Source organism: Hyaena hyaena, unplaced genomic scaffold (genome assembly GCF_003009895.1).
Source record: "Hyaena hyaena isolate Hyena2069 unplaced genomic scaffold, ASM300989v1 scaffold_141, whole genome shotgun sequence".
Lineage (NCBI taxonomy): Eukaryota > Metazoa > Chordata > Mammalia > Carnivora > Hyaenidae > Hyaena > Hyaena hyaena.
In genome coordinates, this window is record NW_024080773.1 from 2,445,223 (window position 1) to 2,472,879 (window position 27,657).

Below are 27,657 nucleotides of genomic sequence, written 5' to 3' on the forward strand. Positions count from 1 at the left end.
TTTGATATTACACTTTTGTCCAAACCTATAGAATGTACCACACCAAGAGTGAACCATTATGCAAGCTACGAGCTTTAGGTAGTTAGGGTTTGTCAACATACGTTCATCATTTGTAACAAACATACCGCTCCGGTGAGTGATCTTGAAAATGGCGGAGGCTGGGTGTGTGGAGGGCAGGGATTTATGGAAAATCTCTATGCCTTCCTTTCAACTTTGCTGTGAGCCAGAAACTGCTCTAAAACAATAAAGACTTTAAAAAAAATACAGGGGTTTTCTTGGACGCCAAGAACTGGAGGTGTGATTTGGTCTCATGGGGGATTGAAATCTGGAACTCTAAGACAAACTCAGGCAGATACATCTGTGTCTGTGTCTTTCTCTTCGGGACTGGGGACTCTCTTGTGTTTGAATTCTTTATGAATGGGTGTTATTCTCGCTCTGGAAAACAGGCTCCTTGTTGCCTTCAGCAGAAGATAGCTGTACTCTGTTTCACAGAGCAACAGAGGCTTACCAGTGCTTCTGAATATGTCGCTCTCTTCTCACTTGAGATTGGTCTCCATCTGGGGTCTGTGTGGGGTCCTGTGAATGTGGAAGGGGTATAAAAAACTGTATGTTCATTTTCACTAACCTTTGACCGAAATTCATTATTTTCTTCAAGAATATATGTAGGCAACAAAGCATAGAAGAAATGGAAAGACCTGTGGCTTTGTTGCTGTGATGGACTTTATGATGTGCTGCTCAGATTTTTCTCCAGGAGTGAGGACTTCTCCCCCAGGTGCTCAGAAAGTTGTGGGCAGAGTGCCCTCAGCTTTCAGCCTTTTGGGGATGGCCTCAGCCGTGAAAAGTCATCTCACCCTGGGTCACCAGATTCCCTGGGGCTGCTTCTATCCGAGGATCAATCAACGCTGGGATATGTAGGGCTTGGCCTCTCCTCTGATTCAAGATGGCTCTGGACTCCCATTCCTTTTCCTTTCCTTTCCCTTCTCTTCCCTTCCCTCCCCCTACTCCAGGTACACTTGCTAGTCATCCTCCTGAATGCCAGTCTCCAGCTTAGATGCCACTTTCTAGGAAACCTGAGCTGTGGCAGTCAAATGTCACCGATATTTTCACATCACAGCTGTTGCAAATACCTTGCAATGTTATATATGCTCATCCCCGTTTCAACATTATGGCAGTTATTAGACTGCTACATCATGTCACTTAATACATTAATCAAATATATTTTACTCTATAAAAATTTGTTCTTAATGTTTTGATAACTGTATTTTGATATAATCGGTTTTTCAGTCATCCCATACTTTTATGTATGCAAAAGATGGCAGAATCGGTCACTCCAAAATATAAGGCTTTGGTATAAGGGTTATTTTTCGCTAAGGCACTTCAGAAGCAGGGGCTGCAAGAAGGTGTCTCTGTGGGCGACTAGGTGATTCAGTTGGTTAAGCATCTGACTTTGGCTCTGGTCATGATCTTGTGGTTTGTGGGTTCGGGTCCCATGTTGGGTATTGCACTGGCAGCTCAGAGTCTGGAGCCAGCTTTGGATTCTGTGTCTCCCTTCTCTCTGCCCCTCCCCTGCTCACACGCACACACTCTCTCTCTCTCAAAAATAAACATTATTTTTTTTTAAATAAGGAGTGTCTGACTTCCCCTTTTTCTTCCTGAAAGCAAGAGAGAAAACTTCCAAATGGAAGACACCCTGGCTATACCAGGAGAAAAGTAACACTTTTGTCATCAGGAACCAGAAGCTGAAGTCAAGAAAAATCCACACTGACAACCCCCTTAAGCTAAGCCTTGTCTGTGCAGCCACTTACTTCCCCGTTTGGAACTACCCCGACCCTGGCCCCGGCCCCCTTCCTCGCCATATTTTCACAAGCTACTATCATTTGTTAACCTCAGCATGTAAGTGTTCAGTTCGAACTGCTTCTGAGGGCTCCCGTGTCACACAAAATTCATATTGAATAAATGTGTGTGTTTTTCTCCAGTTAACCTGTCTTCTGTCAGTTGAATTTTCAGGGCCAGTGGAAAACGCTAAGAGAGCAGAAGTAAGTTGTTGTCTCCCTGACCCACGTTCTGGATCCTAAGGAGGAGCCTGTGGGCCTCACAGGACTGTCAAGGAGCCCAGAGCAAAGGGGTGGGGGTCAGAGAGTCCTGAGAACTCCCTCTCAAGAGGCCCCGTTCTTTCACAAGGCGATGAGCGTCATGCATTCGCTCCTGCCCCCGCTCCTGGCTCCACTACCACTCAGCGGGACTCCAGTGAAGGCTCTTCACTGACCTTCCACACCACTGTTCTTCTCTTCTGTCCATGCTCCACACTGACACGAGGTGGGTTTTTAAAGACAAAACAACGGGGGCAGCTGGGTGACTCAGTCAGTTTAGCTTCTGGTTTCAGCTCAGGTCATGATCTGGTGGTTTCTGAGTTTGAGCCTTGAATTGGGCTCTGTGCTGACAGAAGCCTGGAAACTGCTTTGGATTCTGTGTCTCCCTCTCTGCCTCTCTCTCTCTCTCTCTTCCTCTCTCTCTCTAAAATAAATAAACATTACAAAAAAAAAGAAAAAGAAATACAACAACATTTTTGGAGTATATACTAAAATTATAGTTAGCATTTCCCAAGTGTTGACTATAAACCAGACACTGCCACTATTGCGCTCAGTCTTCATAACAAGCCTATGAATATGTACTACCGTTATCACTATTCCACACATGAGGAAACTGGGGATTCTAGAAGAAAAATAATGTCCAAAATCACACAGCTCATAGTAAGTGGCAGAGGTAGGGTTATGGTTTCACAGCCAAAGCTCCCTCCTTTTCTCTTTTTGAAATGACTTTTTAAGCCATGAACATTTTTTCTAATGTTTATTTATTTATTTATTTATTTATTTCTGAGACAGAGAGAGAGAGAGAGAGAGAGAGAGAGAGAGACAGCTTGAGCAGGGGAGGTGCAGAGAGAGAGGGAGACACAGAATCTGAAACAGGCTCCAGGCTCTGAGCTAGCTGTCAGCACAGAGCCCGACGCGGGGCTCGAACCCACAAACCGTGAGATCATGACCTGAGCCCAAGTTGGACGCTTAACCGACTGAGCGCCCCTAGCTATGAACATTTTTAAATACAACCCCAAATACGTTCAACAATTTTCAATATTTTAACATAATATTAAACATAATATTTTCAATATTTTAACAATTTTATCTTGTCTATCACCCCTCTCCCCCACTCCACATTTTTTTCCTCTCTTCTTTCCATCTGGAGTATTTTGAAGCCAAACCCTAGACTTCATAGAATTTCATCCGCTGGGACAGTAGAACCAGTAGGACACTTTTTTTTAAGAGAAAGAGAGAGAGAGAGAGAAGAGCAAGAGCCTAAGAGAAGAGTAGAGGGAAAAAGAGAGAGAGGGAGGAGAAAGAGAGAGAGGGAGAGAGAGAGAGAGAGAGAGAGAGAGAGGATCCCAAGCAGATTCCATGCTCAGTGCAGAGCCCAACATGGGGCTTGATCCCACCACCTTGGGATCATAACCTGAGCCGAAATCAAGAGTCAGATGCTCAACCGACTGAGCCACCCAGATTTCTCTTCTACTTTGGATAAAAACTTAGCAGGACCTATACACTCCTCAGTCAGGGGCCCAGGCTTAGCCACCAACACCGTTTGAGGACTCTCTGCTTTGCTCAAGAAAATTCTAGGCAGACTCACCTTCCTTCAAAACCTCTAGTTCTTCATTGGGTCATGGCCTTCCCACCTCTTTTCTTAACCCCTGGGAAGCTTTTCCTTTCCCCCTCCTTTTGTTTAAATGTCTCTTCCTCAGAGAGGACATCCTGTGCTAGATTCTGAGTTCTTCCTGGTCTAATTCTTTCTTTTTCTTCTTCTTCTTTTCACAAATGTCTCCTTAGTTTTGAGAGAGAGTCAGAGCAGGGGAGGGGCAGAGACACAGCCTCCGAAGCAGGCTCCAGGCTCTGAGCTGTCAGCACAGAGCCAGACGCGGGGCTCGAATTCTAGAACCATGAGATCAAATCCTGAGCTGAAATCAGATGCTTAACTGACTGAGCCCCCTAGGTGCACAACCCCCCCTCCCCCATTCTTTCTTACAGCATCCTGTTCTTTGCTTTGATCTCCTTGGCACAATGGATAATTTGCATGTATTTGCATGCGTGTCTGTCTCCCCCACTAAGCTGTAGGAGATTTGCCAGTCTTGTTCACTAGGCTCTACCTAGTCTCCACGTGGTGCCTGGCGCTCACTAAAATGCATATATCGTGTATAATTTACAGAGTTAAAATTATAAGTGTAAAAGGAGAAGTTATAATGGACTTGAAAAGGATGGCCTATTTTCCTGAAACATTGAATTTCCCAGTGTTCCTACTTTAACAGACAGGATTGTCTACCAGCACGGACTGATGAAGGATTGATGTTATTTCCCATCATCCCCACAAAAAAGACACCCTCTTTCCGCCATATAAAATGTGTTCCCCTTGTCCTCAAGAGCTAAATCAAACCTTGTAACATACTTTTCTTTGGGTTCTGAACACATACATTTTTTTTTTTCAAAAGTGCTTCGGGGGTCCTGAGATCATAAATAAGAAATTCAGGCGGCTCTCTTGGAGAGGTTAGGAGTCGGGTCCTAGGAACCTGTTTCCAAGGCAGTCAGCATATAACTGTTGTTTCCACCACTGGAAGCATGGACGGTCGGCCCTGTGCCTTGTGTGCGTCAGCTCCCTGCTCCACGCTGCTATCCTGAGACTCCGCTAGGGTGAGTCCCAATGGCGGCACCTGCCTCATGAATACAATGGAATTACAGCCCCTCTCCATTTGTTGCAGAGACTGCCAAGAGGGTTTGCAGGCCCTGGGCCACGGTGCATTGGCATTACCACTTAGTACAGTGGCTAAGGGGGAAACACTGGCTCTCTTTTGGTTTTACGATGTTTTTGTTTTTTAATGTTTATTCATTTCTGAGAGATAGAGACACAGAATCTGAAGCAGGCTCCAGGCTCGGAGCCGTCAGCACAGAGCCTGATGCAGGCTCCAACTCAGGAACCGTGAGATCATGACCTGAGCTGAAGAAGGATGCTTAACTGACTGAGCCACCCAGGAGCCCCTACAATAATGTTTTGATTATAAAAGTCATGTGTGTATATTGTGAAAATTGAAAAATGCCAAGAAGTATAGGAAGGGAGTGAAATCTGCTGATGATCTCTACCCACCATTAAGAAATAATCACTGTTAGGGGCACCTGCATGGCTCAGTCGGTTAAGCGTCCGACTTCGGCTCAGGTCATGATCTCACGGTTCGTGGGTTTGAGCCCCGCATCGGGCTCTGTGCTGACAGCCAGCTCAGAGCCTGGAGCCTGTCTTCGGAGTCTATGTCTCCCTCTCTCTCTCTGACCCTCCCCTACTCATGCTGTCTCTATCTCTCTCTCAAAACTAAATAAAACATTTAAAAAAAAAATCACTGTTAATATTTTGGCTTATTTGCTTTCAGATGCTTTTTCCATTGTGAAATTGCTGATATTTGATCCCTTTGACCTATAAACATGTTAATTTCATATTTATTTCCTAATATTCATAGTATTTCATATTCATATTTATTATTTATACAAATTTATCAAAATAATGTCCTACACATATTATTTTATATACGTAAAAGCATAGTAAACAGATTGTTTTCTAACTTGCTTTTCTCATTTAATATTATAATTTAAGCATTTGTTCATAATATAGGAACTTCTGAAAACTTTGTCATGAATGACTATTATATCCCAGTGTACGGATACCATTTACCTAATCATTTCTCTACTCTTGGACATATCTGTTGCTTGCTTTACAAATCATGCACTGATAATTATCTCTCTATAAAATTATTTGTACCTATTTTAGATTATTTTCATTTTTAGAAATGAGATTCCTGGTCACAATTTACATTGGCAGGTTTTCCTTGCTATACAAAAGCTTGCTTTAGGCCCCTTCACTTTTTAAAAAGACCAACATCAAATGGAAATATCTCTACAAAAAAAAAAAAAAGACCAATATCAGTGTTCATGTTTTTTTACTAACGTGAAGAGGATTTTCACGTTCACTGAATGGTAACTGTTTCTTTCCTTTAGGCCATCTAGGCTTACAAAGGTTTTCACAAGAATGCGCTATTTTTGGATAGAGGAGGAAATCTGTATTTTAAGGTCTATTCATATATACTGCCAGGAACGTGATGTTAAGAAGAACCATATGTTCTAGGAATGCAAGGGCCATGTTTGTTTTGTTCACCTTTGCTTCCCCAGGGACTAGACCACTACCTGTCACATTGAAGATACTTAATCAAATATTTGTTCAATGGATTAACATATGGCACCAGCCACTGAAAATGAAGGACGTTTTAGAAAACAACACCTACCTCTCAGCCTCTCTCCTAGATCAGAGATACTTTACAATGGTTGATAACTACATGAGAAAGCTTACTGTGTAATCTTGGGAATGGTGGGACTTCTCTGGGCATCCCAGATGGCTAACAGACATATGAAAAAATGCTCAACATCACTCATCATCAGGGAAATACAAATCGAAACCAAAATGAAATACCACCTCACACCTGTCAGAATGGCTCTCATTAACAACTCAGGCATTGAGGTATCAATCCAATAATTTGTACAGAGATACATTATGGCTCCAAATACATTGTGCTTGCTCAATGAATGTTATCTTTTAAGATTGTATATAACTGAAAAATCCTGAGAATATTTTTCCCCAAAAGGAGATACATAAGGGAAAGTAATGATTCTATATGACTCTCAAAAAATGAGTCAAGAAACACAACTGTGAAAAAAAAATTTTATGTTTATTTATTTTTGAGAGGGAGAGACACAGCGTGAGCAGGAGAGGGGCAGAGAGAGAGGGAGACACAGAATCCCAAGCAGGCTCCAGGCTCTGAGCTGTCAGCACAGAGCCCGACGCGGGGCTTGAACTCACTAACCACAACATCACGACCTGATCTGAAGTCGGATCCTTAACCGACAGAACTACCCAGGCGCCCCCAACTGCGAAACTTTTACAAGATTGCCTGACTTTTCACATTGCTTTTTGGCTATCTTTAATACCCCAGGCCCACTCCTCTTAGTAGCTGGCTGAAAAATCTTCCCAGGAGAAAGAGTTCCTCTTGCAGAGGAATGAGGCAGGAGGGGTGGGCTGGGAGAGACTGAGGACACAACCTGGCTTCCCAGGGGAGTGTGGCCAAGCAAGTAAAGGAGACACCTTCAGGGATTCGGACCGGAGCCAGAAGGCAGGGGGCACGCCACGGCCGAGGAGGGCTTCAGGACTTGAAGACTTGGAGATGCGGACATGCTGAGGAGTTGTGTGGTTGGGCCGGGTCACGAGCAGCAGGGGTGGCGTGGACGCTGAGTGAGGGTCAAGCAGAGGCTGGGTTGAGGACAGGCGCTGTCACACCAAGTACGGACAGGCAGCGGGCAGGCAGTGCTGGAAGGGCTGTGCTATGTTCCGCCATTTAACCTACAACGAGTATCGCAAACCTACTGTGAGCCAGCCACTGCCGCGGGCCCCTGGGAGTCAGCAGGCAACAGAGAGGCAAACACTCCAGCTTCTGTGGAGCTGTGTCCTAGTGGGAGGGTCTAGATGATAAGCAAATAGGACACTGAGTACATGATATAATATGTAAGAAGGTGATCCATGCCTTGAAAATAAAACAGCTGCATAATGGGGAAGCCCAGTGCGGGTGGAGGAGGGAAGTCTGCACTAATAAAGGAGGTTTGTGTGGGTAGGTGGTTTCAAAAGTGATGTTGGGGCCCAGACTTAAAGGAAGTAAGGGAGGAAGAGGCACGGACACAGGGTGAGAGTGGTCTAGGCAGACGACCTGCGAATTCAGAGGCCCCAAGGTAAAGCGTGTCCAGTTTGAGTAAAAACAGGAGGCAGGCCAGAGCACCTAGGGCACAGTGAACTGGGGAGACAACAGCTGGAAGCAAAGGGAGAGAGATTAATGGGGGTCCAAGTAGCCCCCGAGACTGGGGTAATATGGGGCAATCACTGATCAGAGCTTCTCAGTGATGTTCTGTACTTAACGCATATCTTGTAACAAGGGTTTCCTTGGGCCATGCTCAGGTGGCTCAAACGGAACGTAGGATTAAGAATATGCTTCTAAATTCGGTCATTCAGTCCCTCTCCACAGTCCCCTCCCCCAGGGACAGGGGGAGGAGCCTGTGGACAACCTTGGGGAAAGAAGCAGGAGATGAAGGTGGTCCTGGATAGTCACCCCCTGGGTAGTGGCTTTGGGCAATTTCTGCCATGTTGTAAGGTTCTGGTTTCTGGGTCCAACCCTCTTGTTCCTGAACCTTCCACCACTTCAGGTGCATAACTACAGACCCCTCAGCTCTAGGGAGAATAGGACCCTCCCTACACACCCCAATATGGAAAGAACTTGCTGAAGTAGGAAGGTCAAATTCCCCCAAACGGGCCTAATGTTGTGGTAGCTCCTTTCCGCTAAAAGGACCTCTTTAATGATTAACAAAAGCGCTCACAATAATGATATAGGGTGAGTATGATTAGGGACTATGATTACAGGGACAGGGTCTCGATGAGTAAATGTGTCAATTCAAAACTCTTCAAAATACTCGAAATCCTCCAGCTTTAGAGTCAGAAAAGCTAAAGCATTTATTTACATTTTGAGGACTGAAAATATTATGCCTTTAAGAGCTGTTTACACCTTTACCATTTTTTAACCTTCATCTCAGACTTATTTTTAAACACATGTGTTCTCTCTATGGAAAACCAAAGCTGCAGAATATTTAAATCTCAGTGATATTGAAACATTAAAATGAATATTTAGAGGGACACCTGGGTGGCTCAGTTGGTTGAGTGACCAACTTTGGCTCAGGTCATGATCTTTTGATTCGTGGATTCGAGCCCCACGTCGGGCTCTGTGCTGACAGATCAGAGCCTGGAGCCTGCTTTGGATTCTGTGTCTCCCTCTCTCTCTGTCCCTCCCCTAATCACACTCTGTCTCTCTGTCTCTCAAAAATAAATAAATATGAAAAAATTTTAAATATTTAGAATCCACATTATATGTGTGTGTTCAATTCAGTGAACATATGTAAAATAAAACTTTCAGTAGTTTAACTAAACCAGAAAGCTCTGCCAAGAAGTGGGGATCCAATGAGTGGGGGCTACCTGCTTGGAAGCCACTTGGAGGAGCTACTCCTGAATACTTGGGTATCAATCACCTTCACAGACATTTCTTTGTTGGCGTGACAGGTTGCCGACCTTAGATCTCGAACCTGGGCCTGATGGGCCCTTCCAGGCAAAAGCTCTGGATCAGACCACTTGCTCAGGTAGCTGGGCAAGGCTGGCCATACCCTCCCTGCCAGCTGTGCAGAGGGACTGGCCTCAAGTCCCCACAGGCCTGGTGAGTAGGCCCACATCTTCAACATCACCAATTGCTCCCCCAGAACATGCTCTCCTCAATTCACAACTACTGCTTTTTCAGTTGTTGAGAATAAAAAGCTAGAAGTAGTCCTTGGAATCACACCCCTCCCCTCCACCCACCATTCCACCATTCTGCCACTGTGTGCGCCTAATAAATCAACTAATTTCAACGTCTCCATCTCCAGAACATGGAATAATTGTGTCCCCTTCTTCCTGCCTCCACTGCTAAATGCTTGGTTTACACCTTCATCATCTCTGGGCTTTGTTGTTGTGAGTGCTGCCTAGATGCTCCCCATTGCCCTCCTCACAGCGTTCAGAGTGGTTTTAATATTTTTTATTATTTTTTAATGTTTTCTTTGTTTTTGAGATGGGGAGAGAGACAAAGGACAAGATGGGGAGGGGCAGAGAGAGAGGGAGACATAGAATTGGAAGAAGGCTCCAGGCTCCGAGCTTTCAGCACAGAGCTGGCCGTGGGGCTTGAACTCAAGTACCCAGTCATCATGACCTGAGTCAAAGTCACTTAACCGCACAGGTGCCCCCAGAGTGTTTTTAAAAACCTGTATTAGATCACTTCACTCTTCTGTCTGAAATCTCCCACATCCTTCACTGCACTAAAATAAAATTCAAATTCTTTACCTCGGGCTACAGGACTATTACTTGACCAGACTCTTACCTACCTTTCTGACTTTATCTTCATCCTTGGCGGCTATTTTCCAGCCACTCTTGCCTTCTTTTGTTTCCTGAACCTGCTCAGTTTGTTCTGGTCTTTGTATATCAGGTGTTTCTTTCTCTAGAATGTTCCCCCAACCCCCCATTTTCTCAAGGCCAGCTCTTTATCACTCAGATCTCCACTTCATGACCATGTTCTCAAAGGGGACTTTTCTAAACCCCCCAGTGCAAAAGGGCCCCCACAAGTCAGCCTCTACCCTATTTTAATCCTCAAGATGATCCTCGTTATATTTATTTTTCCTTGTGGCTATTTCACACCCGTGTGCAAAATGGGGATTCTGTGACAGCAAGAATTCTATCTGTGCAGTTTTTACTCTATCCCTAGTTGCTGTAAGAGTGTTTGGCAAATACAGGGCACTTGCTAAATATTTAGTGAATGAGTAAAGTTTTCTTCTGCTAGGGAGGATTTCCATCTAAGAATCTGGCATGGCTTGGTTATCTTTATCTCCATCCAACTCGTAAATCTGGACAGACTGTTTCTCCCTGGTCACACATCAGACAGGTCTGCATGCCCCCTTCATCACTAGGGAGACTCACAGGGAGAGAGTGGGTGCACTGGGCCAGGTCCAAAAGCCCAACTCAAAATATGCAAAACTTGTGCCCTGGGACATATAAACGGGCAGTATTATCTTTCCAATTCTTAGGATAGTTTTCATTTCTATGTAGGTGTTCTTCTAAGAACTAAGACTAATATCCACCTCTTTAGTTCACTGCTCTCTCTGTACAACAGACAGAGAAGAGGCATTACTCCGGTTCCCCTGAGAAACTTAGAGAATGCCACTGACATTAGTTTAGAAGCTTACAAAACAAGTGGTCAGGGGCCCCTGACTGGCTCAGTCAGTGGAGTATGCAATTCTTGATCTCAGGGTCAGTGGGTTCTAGCCCCACCATTGGGTGTAGAGACTACTAAAAATAAAATCTTAGAAAACAACAAACATATGGTCAATGCTGTTTGAAATGTGGAAAATGAAGACCAAGAGGCATATGATCTAGCAAGCTAACTAAAGGATACACTAACTAAAGGGTTCTGAGGCATGAGAAAAGTTAACAGAGGCGACAGTCTAGAAAGTAGACTATAAATAGATGCTATTTTTACACTTTAGGCAATGCCTTCCATGAGTATTTTGGTTATTTTGATGTTGACATACCTCCCTGTTCTCTCTAGCGTATTAGTGATTTATTAGTCTTCTGTTTATGAAGGTAGTGTGTACTTGGAAAACACCGGTGTGTGGTGATTTGGCTGGGTCCCCGCAGAGTGAAGAGAACCACAAGCTGATCAGTCTGAGGTGTGAGGCCACACTGCCCCCTGGAGGTCTGCTGTGTGCACTGAGAGGCCAGGCCGCTGCCTGCTGGGCCCAGGGAGGGTCTGGAGATTCCAGCAGGGGTGAGGGGTCCTGTGGCAGGTGCCCTGGCCCACAGCGGCTTCACTCACGAGCAGACCTGCCTGAGAGGTTTGGGCTCCTCCTGGAGGCTGAAATGGGGGACAGTCACAGCCCCTGACAGAAAACACTGAGGGTGAGGCTCCAGCCTGTGGTGTCAGTGAGACAGCGGTCAGAAGGAGCAGTGTTGGGTGGTTCCTTCCCACCCCTGGCCCGCCTCCCCATGCCTGTGGACAGTGCAAGGACGGGTGTCACCAGGAGCCACCAGAGAAGAAGCGGGAGCTCTCTGGGTGGCCAAAGTGAAAGAGAACACCAGAAGGTGTGGTTCTGAGGAAGCTGGAAGGAGCACAGCACGATGAGCAACACGGGCGGGAAGTGGAGCCTCAGACATCAGGCAGAGCCCCTTCAGAGACCCATGGAGCTGTTCTGACTCCGCAGCTCTGCTCCTGCAAGAGAAAACGAGCAAGGGCTTCTCTGGACAAGACTAGATGTGTACAGTCAGCAGAGAGGTGGGGCCTCCGAGCACTGGGATTTATGTGATTGCAAATTTGTGTGTCAATGTGATGTTTTTACTCGTGGTTGACGATGTCAGGAACCACACAATTTGCACAGAGAAGAAGAAAGAAAGCCTGCCTATTTAAGTAGGCTTAACATCAACACAACCACTTTTTACCAGTTTGATATACTTCCTTCCATCTTCCTTGTATTTTTATGCTGTGTATACAATTTCATTTCCTACTGTCTCATTCATAACAAAAGCTCTTTACCTTAGTGCTTTTGAAAACACAGGTTGATCATTTCTTATACAGTTAATACCACATGACTCAGCCATCTTACTCCTAGGTAAATAAACACTGACGGGCACACAAAACCCTGCACACGAGTGTATATGGCAGCTCCATTCACCACCAAACACTGGCATCAACCCAGGTGTCCCCCAGTGGGTAACTGGGTAATCCAGAGCACAGTGGAGTGCCACTCAGCAATGAAAAAGAAAAGAGCTATGGATATGCCCAAGGGTGTTGGTGAACCCCAAAGGTATAGTAGGCAAAAGAAGCCAGTCACGCAATCCCTATCGATATAACACCAGCATTCTTCACAGAGCCTGAATAAACAATCCTAAAATTTGAATGGAACCAGAAAAGTCCCCAAACAGCCAAAGCAACCCTGGAAAGGAAAACCAAAGCTGGAGGCATCACAATCCCAGACATCAAGATGTATTACAAAGCTCTAATCATCCAGACAGTATGGTACACAGCACAAAAACAGACCCTCAGATGAATGGAACAGAATAGAGAACCCAGAAATGGAGCCACAAATGTAGGCCAACTAATCTTTGACAAAGCAGGAAATAATATACAATGGAATAAAGACAGTCTCTTCAGGAAATGGTGCTGGGAAAAGTAGACAGTACATGAAGAAAATAAAAACCCAGACCACTTTCTTACTCCATATACAAAAATATACAGAATGAATGAAAGACCTAAATGTAAGACAAGAAGCCTTCAAAATCCTAGAGGAGAAAGCAGACAACAACCTCTTTGACCTCAGCTGCAGCAACATTTTACTCAACTTGTCTTTGAAAGCAAGGGAAACAAAAGCAAAAATGAACTATTGGGACCTCATCAAAATAAAAATCTTCTGCACAGCGAAGGAAACAATCAGCAAAACTAAAAGGCAATCAACAGAATGGGAGAAGATATTTGCAAATGATGTATCAGATAAAAGGGTTAGTACCCAAAATCTATAAAGCACTTAGCAAATTCAACATCAAAAAACAAATAATCCAGTGGAGATATGGGCAGAACACATGAATAGACACTTCTCCAAAGAAGACATCCAGATGGCTAAAAGACACATGTAAAAATGCTCAACATCACTCATCATCAGGGAAATGCAAATCCAAACCACAATGAGATACCACCTCACACCCATCAGAACGTCTAACATCAACAACTCAGGCAACCACAGATGTTGGTGAGGATGTGGAGAATGAGGAACTCTTTTGCATTTCTGGTGGGAATGCAAACTGGTGCAGCCACTCTGGAAAACAGCATGGAGGTTCCTCAAACAATTAAAAATAGAACTACCCTACAACCCAGCAAATGACTACTAGGTATTTATCCAAGGGATACCGGAGTGCTGTTTTGAATGGGGCACATGCACCCCAATGTTTACAGCAGCACTGTCAACAATAGCCGAAGTACGGAAAGAGCTCAAGTGTCCATCAATGGATGAGTGGATAAAGATGTGGTACACACACACACACACACACACACACACACTGGAGTATTACTCCTCAATCAGAAAGGATGAAATATCTTGCCATTTGCAGGTACATAGATGAAATTAGATGGTATTATCCTAAGTGAAATTAGTCAATCAGAGAAAGACAAGTATCATATGACTTCACTCATAGGAGAACTTTAAGATACAAAACAGATGAACATAAGGGAAGGAAGCAAAAACAATATAAAAACAGAGAGGGGGACAAAACACAAGAGAGTCTGAAATATAGAGAACAAGCAGAGGGTTGCTGGAGGGGTTGTGAGGGGAGGGTGATGGGCTAAATGGGTGAGGGGCATTAAGGAATCTACTCCTGAAATCATTGTTGCACTATATGCATACATTGTTGCACTGTATGCATCCACTGTTGCACTGGATGTAAATTTAAAAATACAATAAAAAAAAGAGCCAGTCCCAAAAGATCAATCTATTTCTATGAAACATTCCTGAGAAGACAAAACTGTAAGCACAGAAGACAGCTTCAGAGAGGGAAGTCCGGGTTGCCAGGACTTCGGGGCGGGGTGAGGAAGTCCGACCCAGGAGTACCAGAGGCAGTGTTTTGGGAGGATGGAACTGTTTTTTATCTTGATCTTGCTGGTGGTTACACCAATCTGCATAGATGCCAGAATTCACAGGAATGTGTACACAAAAATCAGTTTTATTGTATGTTAATTTTAAAAAGTAGGCTGAAATGCCTATAAAACATAATTTAAAATATCTTTTTAATACAATTCAGCAGGGGCTTATGTTATTATTTATGCACCTCTTCCCCTGCTGTGGGATCATTCTTGTTTCCACATAGATAAAGCTGTAGTGAAAACTTCAGAGGCATGAGTCTTTGTTCAGATTTAGGATTTTTTCATGAGTATGGATCAGAAGTAGAATTACTGAGACGATGGGTATGAAATTGTTGGAACCCTTGGCATCTGCTGCCAAATTGCTTGCCACTCAGGGTTATGTCAACTGCCCCCCCCCCCCCCCCCCCCCCCCGCTGGCCATGGCTGAGATTCACCATGGGCATCCTTAAGTATGTGAAACTAGATTTATTCAGGGTTGTTTGGAGAATCCTTGGAGGGAGGAAAGAGGAGTGAGAGAAGCAGAGGTGTGTGAACATCTAGACCAGAAGAGAAACTAGACCTTCAGACCTGAAGATTATTTGCTTCATCTTTATGTGCTTTTCTGATAACGCCAACTTTTCTCCTCACCTTCCTTTGCCCCAGTAGCTTTCGGGATTGATTTCTATTTTCTCATTTCTTCTTCCCCCTCCCTTTTAGTCCTAATGCAAGAGCAGAGTTAGGTACCAAAGTGAGAGGCTATTTTAGGTCACTGACTAAGCAATCTTTGTTAAACACCGATCGTGTGAAAGGGACTGTTCTGGCCACTGTGAGACGTGGCAATGAGCGATAAGAATAGTGTCTGCCAGCGCGGGACACACAGTACAACAGGGAGAGGTGGAGTAATATTACTTCCCTGCTCAGCACCACCTTTCTCTCTTCTGTGTTGCTGATGATGAATCGGAAAATGATGACACCAACAGATATCATTGAGCCACTTGGAGACAGCGCGATTGCTCCAAGTTGCGTTCATCAATTTCACAAAAGATGTGAAATTACGCAGGCCTGGCAGGACAGGTGCATCCACTTCATTGCAGTCCAGGTAGGGAAACGGCATGTGCGGAGGTGGGGAGGACAGAAGTGTGACCCTTTCCCTCCCATGTGCTTGTATGAAAACAAACAAATAGCATTTGAAAACCTCCTCTCTGGAGGTGAAGGGAAGCTGATTCAATGGCCGTCATTTATGGACATCAGCTCGCTGGGAAAAGTGGAAAGGCCTGTTCTCCAAAGCAGCATTCCCCCACACAGACAGAGGCATCGGGTATAATCAATTGGGAAAACCCCTGAAAGGAAACATCTGTTCTGCATGCTTAAGCACCGAGGCACTCTCAAGTTATGAGTTTCTACTCCGTGCTCTAGGTGCTGTGATGATGAGCCGAGAATGAGTCTGCAAGGTTCATTTCTCTCCAATAGAAGAGGTTCATCATCTCTCTCCAACTTTTATAATGATTATTTGGGAACGCTTTTGATGGGAAATTGAACGCGATCGGAGGAAAGGAATGATGACAGAGCTGAAGAGGAATTGATGGAAGAGTCTATAAAGCTACAAAATGCTGGGAAATGAATTGTAATGATGGACTGAACAATGCCCTCGGCTAATTTAGCCAAGTCAACAAGGCCATTATACTGTATATATCGTACTTATTTTGACGCAAGTCTCTGTAGACTGAAAGGTACATTATGAAATGCAAAAACCTTCTGCATTTAGGATCTGAACACATGCCTAGATGTTTGAGAAAATAAAATGTGGATATTCTGTTACTGTATGTTTTTAGAACAGGATGCTTTTCTCCTCTGTAATGAACATCTTATTCTTTTTGCATGTCCTCAATTTCCCCTATAAGATAGCAGCTGTGTATGGCTTTCTAATGTACTATATTGGCTTTCAAGTTTACTCTTGACCTTATAATATACAATAAAAACTCAGGAGTACTATCTGGTGGCCATGTGTGATATTTTTACGGCGAATTTTGAGCACAGATCACCCTTTGTCTTATCATGATGCTGTAAAATGTTTATGTAAGACTATATCTTACAAATTTCAAAGCTTCCTTCCAAATATTATCTCATTGAGCTTAACCAGCGCCTGGAGATAGGTTATGCAAATATTTTTTAAAGGGGGAAAATTGAGAGTCTGAGAGTGACTTTCCCAAGGTCATACAGGGAACTAGGACAAGACACTATGTTTTCTAACTCCTGTTACTCTCCTTTTCTAGTCTACGATCTGCTCCATGCTTGAGTATAACCAGGATGGTTTATTTCCTGGGAAACTCTCAGGGGAATGATCCCTGCTCCCAAACCCTCTTGCCTTTGTCTAATTTGAGCCTAACTTCATCTCCTCTCTCATTTGCTCTCTGGGAATACAGGTGGTATCTGCAGTGTGGAGAAGACAAGATCCTAGCCTAGAGGACAGAAAGTTCAGAGGGACATTTCGTAGTGGCCCAGAGCATTGCCCTGAATTACCTGAGGACACTAGCAACTAGGTGGGCAGAAGCAGTTGGCTTAAGAACTACGATGTGACATTGGAGAGCTCCACATAGCAACATAAAACAGTGAAAGTCACAGCCAAGGTCCAAAGTAGACTGGTCTAATCATGAGGACAGTGGTTAGAAGGGAGTCTGGGCCAGCAGTGGACCAGGGCAAGCTACATCAGCAAGGTTGGAGGTGTAGCAAAGTGGCCACTAGGACAATGGTCAACAGGGATAATGACATCCACATCCCATTGTGAGGGGTGGGGCGAGAGCATGCATGGTGCATGGTATCTATCATTGCACACAAGGGCACAATCATTTCTCCTAACCCTGGGCTGCTGGGTCTCCTCCTTGACTCTTCTCAGGATTCTGAGATAAGAGAGGAGGCATGTGAGGGATAGGAAGAAGCACAAAGGAAAACAAATAGGCAGAGATTACACTAAAAGTGTCTTCAATGAGACATTGCAAAGGTGAACACATACATTCCTCCCCACGTTCTGTGACATAACTTCAAAATAACCATCATTATCAAAAACCATTTTGGGGAGATGTTGAAGGAGAAGTCAAGTCACTGTCCCAGTGTTTGAGTCTACACTCATGGATACCCCCTTGGAGACACTGGGTGTGTGTTTGGTAAGGGGCTGTGCTCTGGTGTTATGTAGGTGGTGCCAATGGCCTGGTGAGCATTGGTTCAAATTGTTAATATGACATGATGTTGCTCCGCAAGTCACTAAGACCTGGATGGTGATTCTCAGATGCCTGCGGATCACCAGACGATTCTGAGTCTGTGGATTTGGAGTGGAGCCCAAGAGTTCAAGTTTGTAATAAGGGCCACATGATGCCTACGATCCTAGATCACAGACTACTCAGCATGGCAACTCAGCACCACAACTTGCAGCCAGGTCAGAGAATCCCATGAGGGCCCAAGGACTTAAAAAGATAAACGTTGTGTTTAAAAAATTAAAAATATAAAAACAAACATTGAGTTTATATTCTCCATATCCAAGGCACTTGGTGACAGGAATTATGAAATATTCAGAAAAGTATAGAGAGCTTTCCTCTCACTTTTGCTACAAAGTGCATTTGTAAACTATGCCATAAAGTGCAAAACTTGCAAGTGGTTAAAAGTTCCCCCAGGGGGAGCATTGCTCCAAAATGAAGGGAAAAAGACAAAATGTTATATGAAGCAGTAAAGTCACAGGTGATGTCCTCTACAATGGGAATAAAATATGCCATATACACTAAATTTTAAAAAGCATCACTTTGTACAAAAACTAACAAAAACCATATTAAGTGAAAAATATTTCTTTATTAAGTTGGCATCTCTGATTTGTAGCTGTTCCCTCAGGTCCCTGCTCTCATTCAGAGGACCTCTAACCCACAGGGCACACTTGAATAGAAAATAGTACCCCTTCCTCAAGGCACTTTATGTCCATCGGGCTGAAATTTGTTATATGTATTGCTTTTGTTAGAACAAGATACTGTACTGCCATCTGCTAGAAAACTGTAGCAATAAAAATAAAAGTGTACAATGTGAATGGCATTTCCTTAGATGTGACAATCTTTGCAGTACACAGTATGTGCAACCATAGACATGAGTCTCCCATCTGAAAAGCTATTTGTGGAATGAAAAAGGGAATATGTTCCATTGATCCTGGTTGTACGTTGAAGCTGTAATCCACCAGTACCCTTGTCTGCCACTAGCTAGGAAGCTCAAGAATATGCAAAGTGATAGAGAGAGGGAAGAGGAAGGCCTGAATTAACGCTTCTTGAACTTTAATGGGGAGTAACAGCAGCAAGACAGCAGATTAGGAGATCCCAACCCTGGTCCCCCACAAGAACAATGACTTATGAACTCTCCACCAATAAAAATAGTTCCGAGAGACCTCTGGAGTACAAATAAAAAGCAGCAGCAACTCAGTGGAGCAGAAAAATGGAGGATGGCTACAAAGAAAGGTGTAGGAAGCATTTGACCTCTGTGACCCCATTCTCCCAGCCCAGTACCTCTCAGCACCAAGAGCAATACCCTTGGTCACAACCTGCTGCAGGGGAGAAGGTGAGCAAGAGGACCCCAGCAGCCTCTGCCATGGAGGATAACAGCAATGCTTGCCACTGCTGTGGGCACTTACAACCTTTGCCACTGAGGAACCCCACTCTGCTGATGTTGACCTCAGATCCCAGAGCTTCTTGGGGTCTACACTACTATGCGCCCCAAAGCAGAGCTGCCACACTCTATCTAGCTGGCATCCTCCCACCCACGCAAAGATGAAGTTTTTTCCCACACTGAAACCAGTCCAGGAAATCTGGAAGAGGTGACTGTTCCTTCAAATATGCACACATCAATGCAAGGCTACGAGGAAAACACACACACACACACACACACACACACACACTCACACATAAAAGGAACATAGTAAATTTTCAGTACCCAAACCCAATAGATATACAAATAATTCAAAATAATTGTTTTAAAGAAGTTCAGAAAACCACAAGAAAACACAGACAACTCAGAAAAATAGAAAAATAATACAAGAACAAAATGAGAAGTTCAAAAGGGATACAATTCATAATATAGAACCAAATGGAAATCCTGGATCTGAAGAATACAATGAATAAAATGAAAAATACAATAGAAAACTTCAATAACATATTCAATGAAGGAGAAGAAAGAATCTACAAACTCAAAGACAGATTTGAAGTTATCCAGTAAGAGGAGGAAAAGGAAAAAAAAATAATGAGTGAGAAAAGCCTATGAGATTTATAAGACACCATCGAATTAATTAATTAATTAATTAATTTATGGCAGTCCTAGGAGGAGAGAGAGAGATAGAGAGCAGTAAAAAACTTATTTAAAGAAATAATGGCTGAAATTTTCTCAAATTTTGGGTGGGAAATGGATTCTAAGACCACGTGTCACATGCTCTACTGACTAGCTAGGCAGGCAACACTTTGGAAATGGATCCCAGATTCATGAACCTCAAATAAGTCTAAATAGGATCATCATAAAAAGACTACAGAATGATACTGTATAACCAAAATGTCAAGACAGGAAAAAGAGAGAATTTTGAAGACAGAAAGAGAAGAGACTCATCACATTTAAAAGCTTCTGCATCCCGTGCATTAAAATGGAGTGGCCTTCTCAGCAGATATCTTGTAGGCCAGAGGAAAGCAGGACCATATATTCAAAGTACTGGAAGAAAAAAACTGCCAACCAAGAATACTATACCAGGAGAATTTTCCATTAAACTTGAAGGAGAGATAGCATCTTTCCAGAAAAAAACTGCTATTAGGCTTGCCTTATAAGAAATGCTTAAGGGAATTCTTCAAATTGAAGCAAACAGCAATACAAAAGCATATAAAAGCACAAATTTGAGTGGTAAAGGTACATATATCAACAAATACAGAAGAATGAACCACAGTAATGGTCATAGTAAGTTATTTTAACTAATATAAAGATTACAAAATAAAAATTTATTAATATATACACATTATAAGAAGGAGTGAAGGCTGACCCCAAGGACAGAAAGATGGGGAAGGGGGCTTGAAAATATAGAGTTTTTGTATACAATCAAAATTAACATATAAGCAAATTAAAATAACTAAAAGATATTTTATGCAATCTACAAACTAACTACAAAGAAAAAAACCTATAATAGATACACAAAAGATAAAAAGAAAAGAGTCAAAGCAAATTACTACAAAAAGTCATTAAATGACAAATGAAGACAGCAAGAGATGAACGAAGAGACAAAGCAAATGCAAAATAGAAAAAAAATTAACAAAATGGCATGAATAAGTCCTCATATATCAATAATTACTTTAAGAGTGCCTGGTTGGCTGAGTCGGTTTAGCCTGACTCTTGACTTTGGCTCAGGTCATGATCTCATGTCATGAACCTGAGCCCTGCATCAGACTCTGGGCTCTATGCTGGCATCCTGGAGCCTGCTTGGGATTGTGTTGCTCCCATTGCCTCCCCACCCCCCCCCAACTGCTTTCACACACATGCTCTCTCTCTCAAAATGAATAAACATTAAAAAATAATTACCTGTGGCGCCTGGGTGGCTTAGTTGGTTAAGCGTCCGACTTTCGCTTAGGTCATGATCTCGCGGTTCGTGGGTTCGAGCCCCGCGTCGGGCTCTGTGCTGACTGCCAGCTCAGAGCCTGGAGCCTGTTTCAGCCTGTGACTCCCTCTCTCTCTGACCCTCCCCTGCTCACGCTGTCTCTCTCTCTCTCCTAAAAATAAATAAGACATTAAAAAAAAATTTTTTAAAATAATTACCTTATGGGGTGCCTGGGTAGCTCAGTCGGCTAAGCATCCGACTTCGGCTCAGGTCATGATCTCATGGTTGGTGAGTTTGAGCCCCACGTCAGGCTCTGTGCTGACAGCTCAGAGCCTGAAGCCTGTTTTGGATTCCGTGTCTTCCTCCCAATCTCTGCCCTTCCCCTGCTCCCGTTCTGTCTCTTATCTCTCTCGAAAATAAATTAAAACAAAAATTTTTAATTAGAAAAATTATTTTAAATGTAAATGGATTAAAGTCCCAAAGCAAAAGGAATAGTGTAGCTTAATGAATTAAAACCCAAGATCCAGTGTGAAGATGTTTACAAGATACTCATTTTAGATTTAAAGAAACACATTGGCTGAAAATGAAGGAATGGAAAAAAATATTTCATGCAAATGGAAAGCAAAAGAAAGCAGAGGTGGCTATACTTGGACAAAATATGCTTTAAGTCAAAAACTGTCTAGAGAAAAATAAGACCATCATCTAATTATGAAGTTCAATGCAACAGAAAAACACAATAACAGATATATTCACACCCAAGATCAGAGCATCTAAATATATAAAGCAAACACTGACAGACCTGAAGGGAAATTAACAGTAATATGATGATAGTAGATGATTTCAGTACACCATTTTCATCAATGGATAGACCATTCAGACAGAACATTTAAAAGGTAACAGGTGATTTGAACAACACTATATACCAAAAGGACCTCAGAGAAACAGAATTTACCACCCAACAACAGAAGAACACACATCCTGCCCAAGCACACATGGAGCATTCTCCAGGATAGATCACATGTTAAGTCACAGCATAAGTCTTAAAAAATTTAAGATTAAAATTGCTCCAAGTATATTTTCTGACTATAATGGAATGAAACTAGAAATGAATGGCAGCCAAAAAAAAAAAAAAAAGGAAAATTCACAAATATGTGGAAACTAAACTACACACTCTGGAATACCTGTTGGATCAAAGAGGATATCAAAAGTTAATTTAAAAGATATCTTGAGACAAATAAAAATAAAAACACAGCATAACAAACTTATGAGATGCTGCAAAACTAGTACAAAAATGGAAGTTGATAATAATAAGCACCTACATTAAAAAAGGTTAATAAATGAACAATCTAACTTTATACCTCAAGAACAACAACAACAACAAACTAAGCCCAAGTTAGCAGGTAGAAGGGAATAATAAATACTGGATAGAAATAAATAGAGAATTGAAAAACAATACAAAAAAAGTAAAAAAAAAACTAAGAGTGGTCTTTTAAACAAAATAGAGAAACCGTTAGCTAGACTAAGATAAAAAGAGAGAAGAGACTTAAGTAGAATCACACATGAAAGGTGAGACATTACAATGGATGCCTCAGAACTAAAAAGGATCTCAAAGAACTATTATGAACAATGATATGCCACTAAATTGGATAATGTGAAAGGAATGGACAAATTCCTAGAAACATACAACCTTCTGAAACTGAATCAAGAAGAAATAGTAGGGAAGAGTTAAGATGGTGGAGTAGTAAGGGGATCCTGGTCTTGTCTGATCCCTGGAACACAGCTAGATCATCATTCCAGATCATCCCTGGAACACATCATACCATTTTGAACACCTGGAAATTAATCTGAAGGTTAACAGAACAATCTGCATATTTTAAGGGAGAGAACATGGCAGGTACAGGGTGCAAAGTGGTGAAATGGGGAAGAAAAGAGCCAAGGTGCTGCAAAGATGAGGGAGCTTTTTTCACATAGTGGGGAAAGAGAGAGGGGAAGAGCAAGCAGTACGTGAAATTTGAGCAAGAATACCACTCTCCCTGCAAGTAGCTAGAGAGAAAGAGTGAAAACACACGCAGGGTCTGCACACAAGAAAATTGTTCCCCAAAACCATGACGGGGGAAAAAGAAGGTTTTAGATCCTGCCAGTTTGTTACAAAGAACAAAGCACAGAGTCTGAAGTTTCTGAGCACAGTGCCTGGCGGTGCTCTGATGAGGAAGCAGCATGGAGCCCTGGAGCCAGCAGTGCGGTCTGAAGATTCCCTGGGTCACAAGAGGAGAAGTGGTTCTCCTGCTTGGAGTTCATCTGGTAGAGATAATACAGCCTCTCCAAGGACAAAAAACCTGGTGAGGGCCATCAAGCCACCATGTTCACCCATATAGGAACAAAGATGCTGGCTGAGGGCAGCAAACCCTGACACTGGCCATGTGCTGTGATTTCCCATAAACTTGGTTGGCAACCATTTTCTGGGACAAGCCAGTCCCAGCCATAGCAAGGCAAAGCCCTCCCCAAGAGGATGAACATGGGTCTGAGCCACTGGGCCTCTGCAGTGTGGGATTTTGAAACACAGCCATGCCTGAGATAAAATTCAGGAGGACAGCACCACCTGGTAGGTGGATAGCTCAGACACAGACAGGAGGATGGTGGGGGGGCTGACAGAAGCTGGGGACACAAGAGGGGTTATTGATGATGTGTCTGTGAGAACATGCACTCCCCACTCTGGAGACTACAGAGGGTGATGAAGCCATTTTCACCATTAGCCCACCAGCACTGATCACTCTCAGTTAGGAAATAGTGCCACCAAGTGGAGAACAGAGCTGTTACATAATGCCCACCTCCTGCACCCTCCAGGCATATCTCCACTAGGGCCAATCAGCCTGAGAATCAGCGCAGCAGGCCCATCACCTAAAAGACCAGCACAAATCCCTTCCACAAGTTTAGTCTAATGACCACAAAGTTTCAGCTGTCAGGGAAACTGAATCTGGCATCCTTTGGGTTTTTTGTTTGTTTTGCTTTTTTTCTTGGATCAGAAAGAACAAATTTTTTATCTTATTTTATTTATTTCATTTCACTTCATTTATTTAATTTTTAATTTTTCTCTTTTTCTTCTTTTTTATTTCAAGCTTCTCTTAGCAGGCACATCAAAACACACCGAGGAACTAGCTTCCATTATTTGATTTTCAAAAAATTTTTCATATTTATTTTATTATTGTTTCCTCCAAAAGGACAAGATGGAGGGATTCACCTCAAAAGAAAGAACAAGAAGAAATGACATCCAGTGATGTAATCAACACAGATATTATAAGTGAAGTGTCTGAACTAGAATTTAAAACAACAATTATAAGGATTCTAGCTACACTTGAAAAAAAACATAGAAGACACTAGAGAATACTGCAGAGATATAAGAGCTAAAATCTAGTCAGGCTGAAATTAAAAATGCTGTAACTGAGATGTTAACCTGAATGGATGCCATGACAGTGAGGATGGGTGATTCAAAGGAATAAATCAGCGATACAAAAGAAGAATTAGGGAAAATAATGGAGCTGAAAAAAAGCAGGAGACAAAAATCATGGATCACGAAGGCAGACTTAGGTAACTCAACAACTTATAATGGAATAATATTCATATCATAGGACTCCCAGAAGATGAAGCGAGAGATAAAGGAGCAGAAGGTTTATGTGAGCAAATTAGGGCTGAAAACATCCCTAACCTGAGAAAGGCCACAGACATTAAAATCCAAGAAGCACAGAGATTTCCCATTAAATTCAACAAAAGCTGGCCATTGCCAAGGCATATCATAGTCAAATTCACAAAATACGCAGACAAGGAAAGAATCTTGAAAGCATCAAAGGAATAAAAGTCCTTCACCTACAAGGGAAAACAGATCAGACTCACAGCAGATCCATCCACAGAAACTTGACAGCCAGGATTCACTGGCCGGATATATTCAACATACTGAATGGGAAAAATACTCTATCCAGCAAGGCTGCCATTCAGAAAAAAAGGAGAGATAAAGAGTTTCTCAGACAAAAGTAAAGGAGTTCGTGACCACTGAGCCAGCCCTACATGAAATATTAGGGGGACTCTTTGAGTAAGGGGGAAAATAAACAAAAGCAAGAAACTCTAGAAAGGACTGGAGAACTTCACCACAAATATCAACTTTACAGGTAACACAATGGCATTAAACTCAGATTTCAATAATCACTCTAAATGTAACTGGACTAAATGCTCGAATCAAAAGACACAGGGTATCAGAATGGATTAAAAAAAAAAAAAACCAAGACCCATTTATATGCTGCCTACAAGAGACTCATTTTAGACCTAAAAACAATTGCAGATTGAAAGTGAGGGGATGGAGAACCATCTATCATGTTAATGGACACCAAAAGAAAGCCAGAGTAGCCATACTCATATCAAACAACTAGATTTTAAACCAAACACTGTAACAAGGGTTGAAGGATACTGTATCATAATTTAGGGGTCTATCCCTCAAGAAGATATAGCAATTGTAAATATTTATACCCTCAACTTAGGAGAACCCAAATATATAGAACAATAACAAACTTATCTCACTGACAACGACACAATAATAGTAGAGGACTTCAACAGCAATGGACAGATTACCTAACCAGAAAATCAACAAGGAAACAGCCACTTTGAATGACACACTGGACTGGATATACTTTAATATATCCAAAACATTCCATCGAAGGCAGTCAAATACACATTCTTTTCAAGTGCACACAGAATATTCTACAGAATAGATCACATACTGGGTCACAAATAGCCCTCAACAAATACCAAAAGATTGAGATCATACCATACATATTTTCAGACTGCAACGCTATGAAACTTACCACAAGAACAAATTTGGAAAGACCACAAATACTTGGAGTAAAGAACATCCTACTAAAGAATGAATGGGTTAACCAGGACATTAAAGAGGAAATGTAAAAGTACAAGAAGCAAATTAACATGAAGCATGACAGTCCAAAACCATGAAGACGCAGCAAAGGCAGACCTAAGAAGGAAGTACATTGCAATTCAGGCCTATCTCAAGAAGCAAGAACGGTCTCAAATGCACAACCTAACTTTAAACCTAAAGGAGCTGGAAAAGGAACAACAAATAAAGCCTAAAACCAGCAGAAGGGAAATAAGAAAGATTAGAGCAGAAATAAATGATCTAGAAACAAATAAACAAAACCCCCACAATATAACAGATCAATGAAACTGAGAGCTAGTTCTTTGAAAGAATTAACAAAATTGATAAACCCTAGCCAGATTTATCAAAAATAAAAGAGAACGGATCCAAATAGATAAAATCAAAAACAAAAGGGGAGGGATCACAATCAATACCACAGAAATACAATTATAAGAGAATGTTATGAAAAATTATACGCCAACAAACTGGGTACCCCAGAAGAAATGGATAAATTCCTAGAAGCATACAAACTATGAAAATGAAACAAGAAATCGAAAATTTGAACAGACCCATAATCAGCAAACAATCAAAACAGTATAAAAAAATCTCCCAACAAACAAAAGTCCAGGGCCAGATGGCTTCCTAGGGGGAATTCTACCAGACATTTAAAGAACAGTTAATACCTATTCTTCTCAAGCTGTTCCAAAAAACAGAAACAGAAGGAAATCTTCCAAACTCATTCTATAAGGTCTGCATTACCTTCATTCCAAAACCAGACAAAGAACCCACTAAAAAGAATTCCAGGGCAATATCCCTGATGAACACGAAAGCAAAAAGTCTCAACAAGAGACTAGTAAATCGATGGGGTGCCTGGGTGGCTTAGCTGGTTGAATGTCTGAGTCTTAATTTTGGCTCAGGACATGATCCCATAGGGTCCAAGGATTGAGCCTCGAATCGAGTGCCATGTTGAGTGTGGAGCCTGCTTAAGTTTCTCCCTCTCCCACTGCCCCTTCTCCCCTGCTCAAATGCACGCATGTTCCTCTCTCTAAATTAAAAATTTTAAAAAGAAGGGGTGCCTGGGTGGCTTAGTCGGTTAAGTTTCCGACTTTCACTTAGGTCATGATCTCGCGGTTCATGGGTTCGAGCCCCGTGTCAGTCTCTGTGCTGACTGCCAGCTCAGAGCCTGGAGCCTATTTCAGAGTCTGTGTCTCCCTCTCTCTCTCTGACCCTCCCTGCTCACGCTGTCTCTCTCTCTCCTAGAAATAAATAAAAAAAAAAATTAAAAAAAAATTTAAAAAAGAAACAAGATATTACTAGATTGAATTCAACAGTGTATTTAGAGAATTATTCTCTACAATCAAGTGGGATTTATCCCTGGGCTCCAGGGGTGGTTCAATATACATAACTCAATCAAAGTGATACACTACATTAATAAAAGAAAGGATAAGAACCATATGATCCTTTCAATAGATGCAAAACAAACACTTGACAAAATATAACATCCATTCTTGATAAAAACCCTCAATAAAGTAGGGAAAGATGGAACATACCTCAACACGTAAAAGCCATATATGAAAGACCCACAGCTAATATCATCCTCGATGTGGAAGAATAGAGAGCCTTTCCCCTACGGTTAGGAACAAGTCAAGGATGTTCACTCTCACTATTACTATTTAACATAGTTTTGGAAGTCTTAGCCTCAGCAATCCAAATAACAGAAAGAAATAAAAAGCATCCACATAACAAGGAAGAAGTTAAACTTTCACTATGTGCAGACCACATGATACTCTATATAGAAAACCC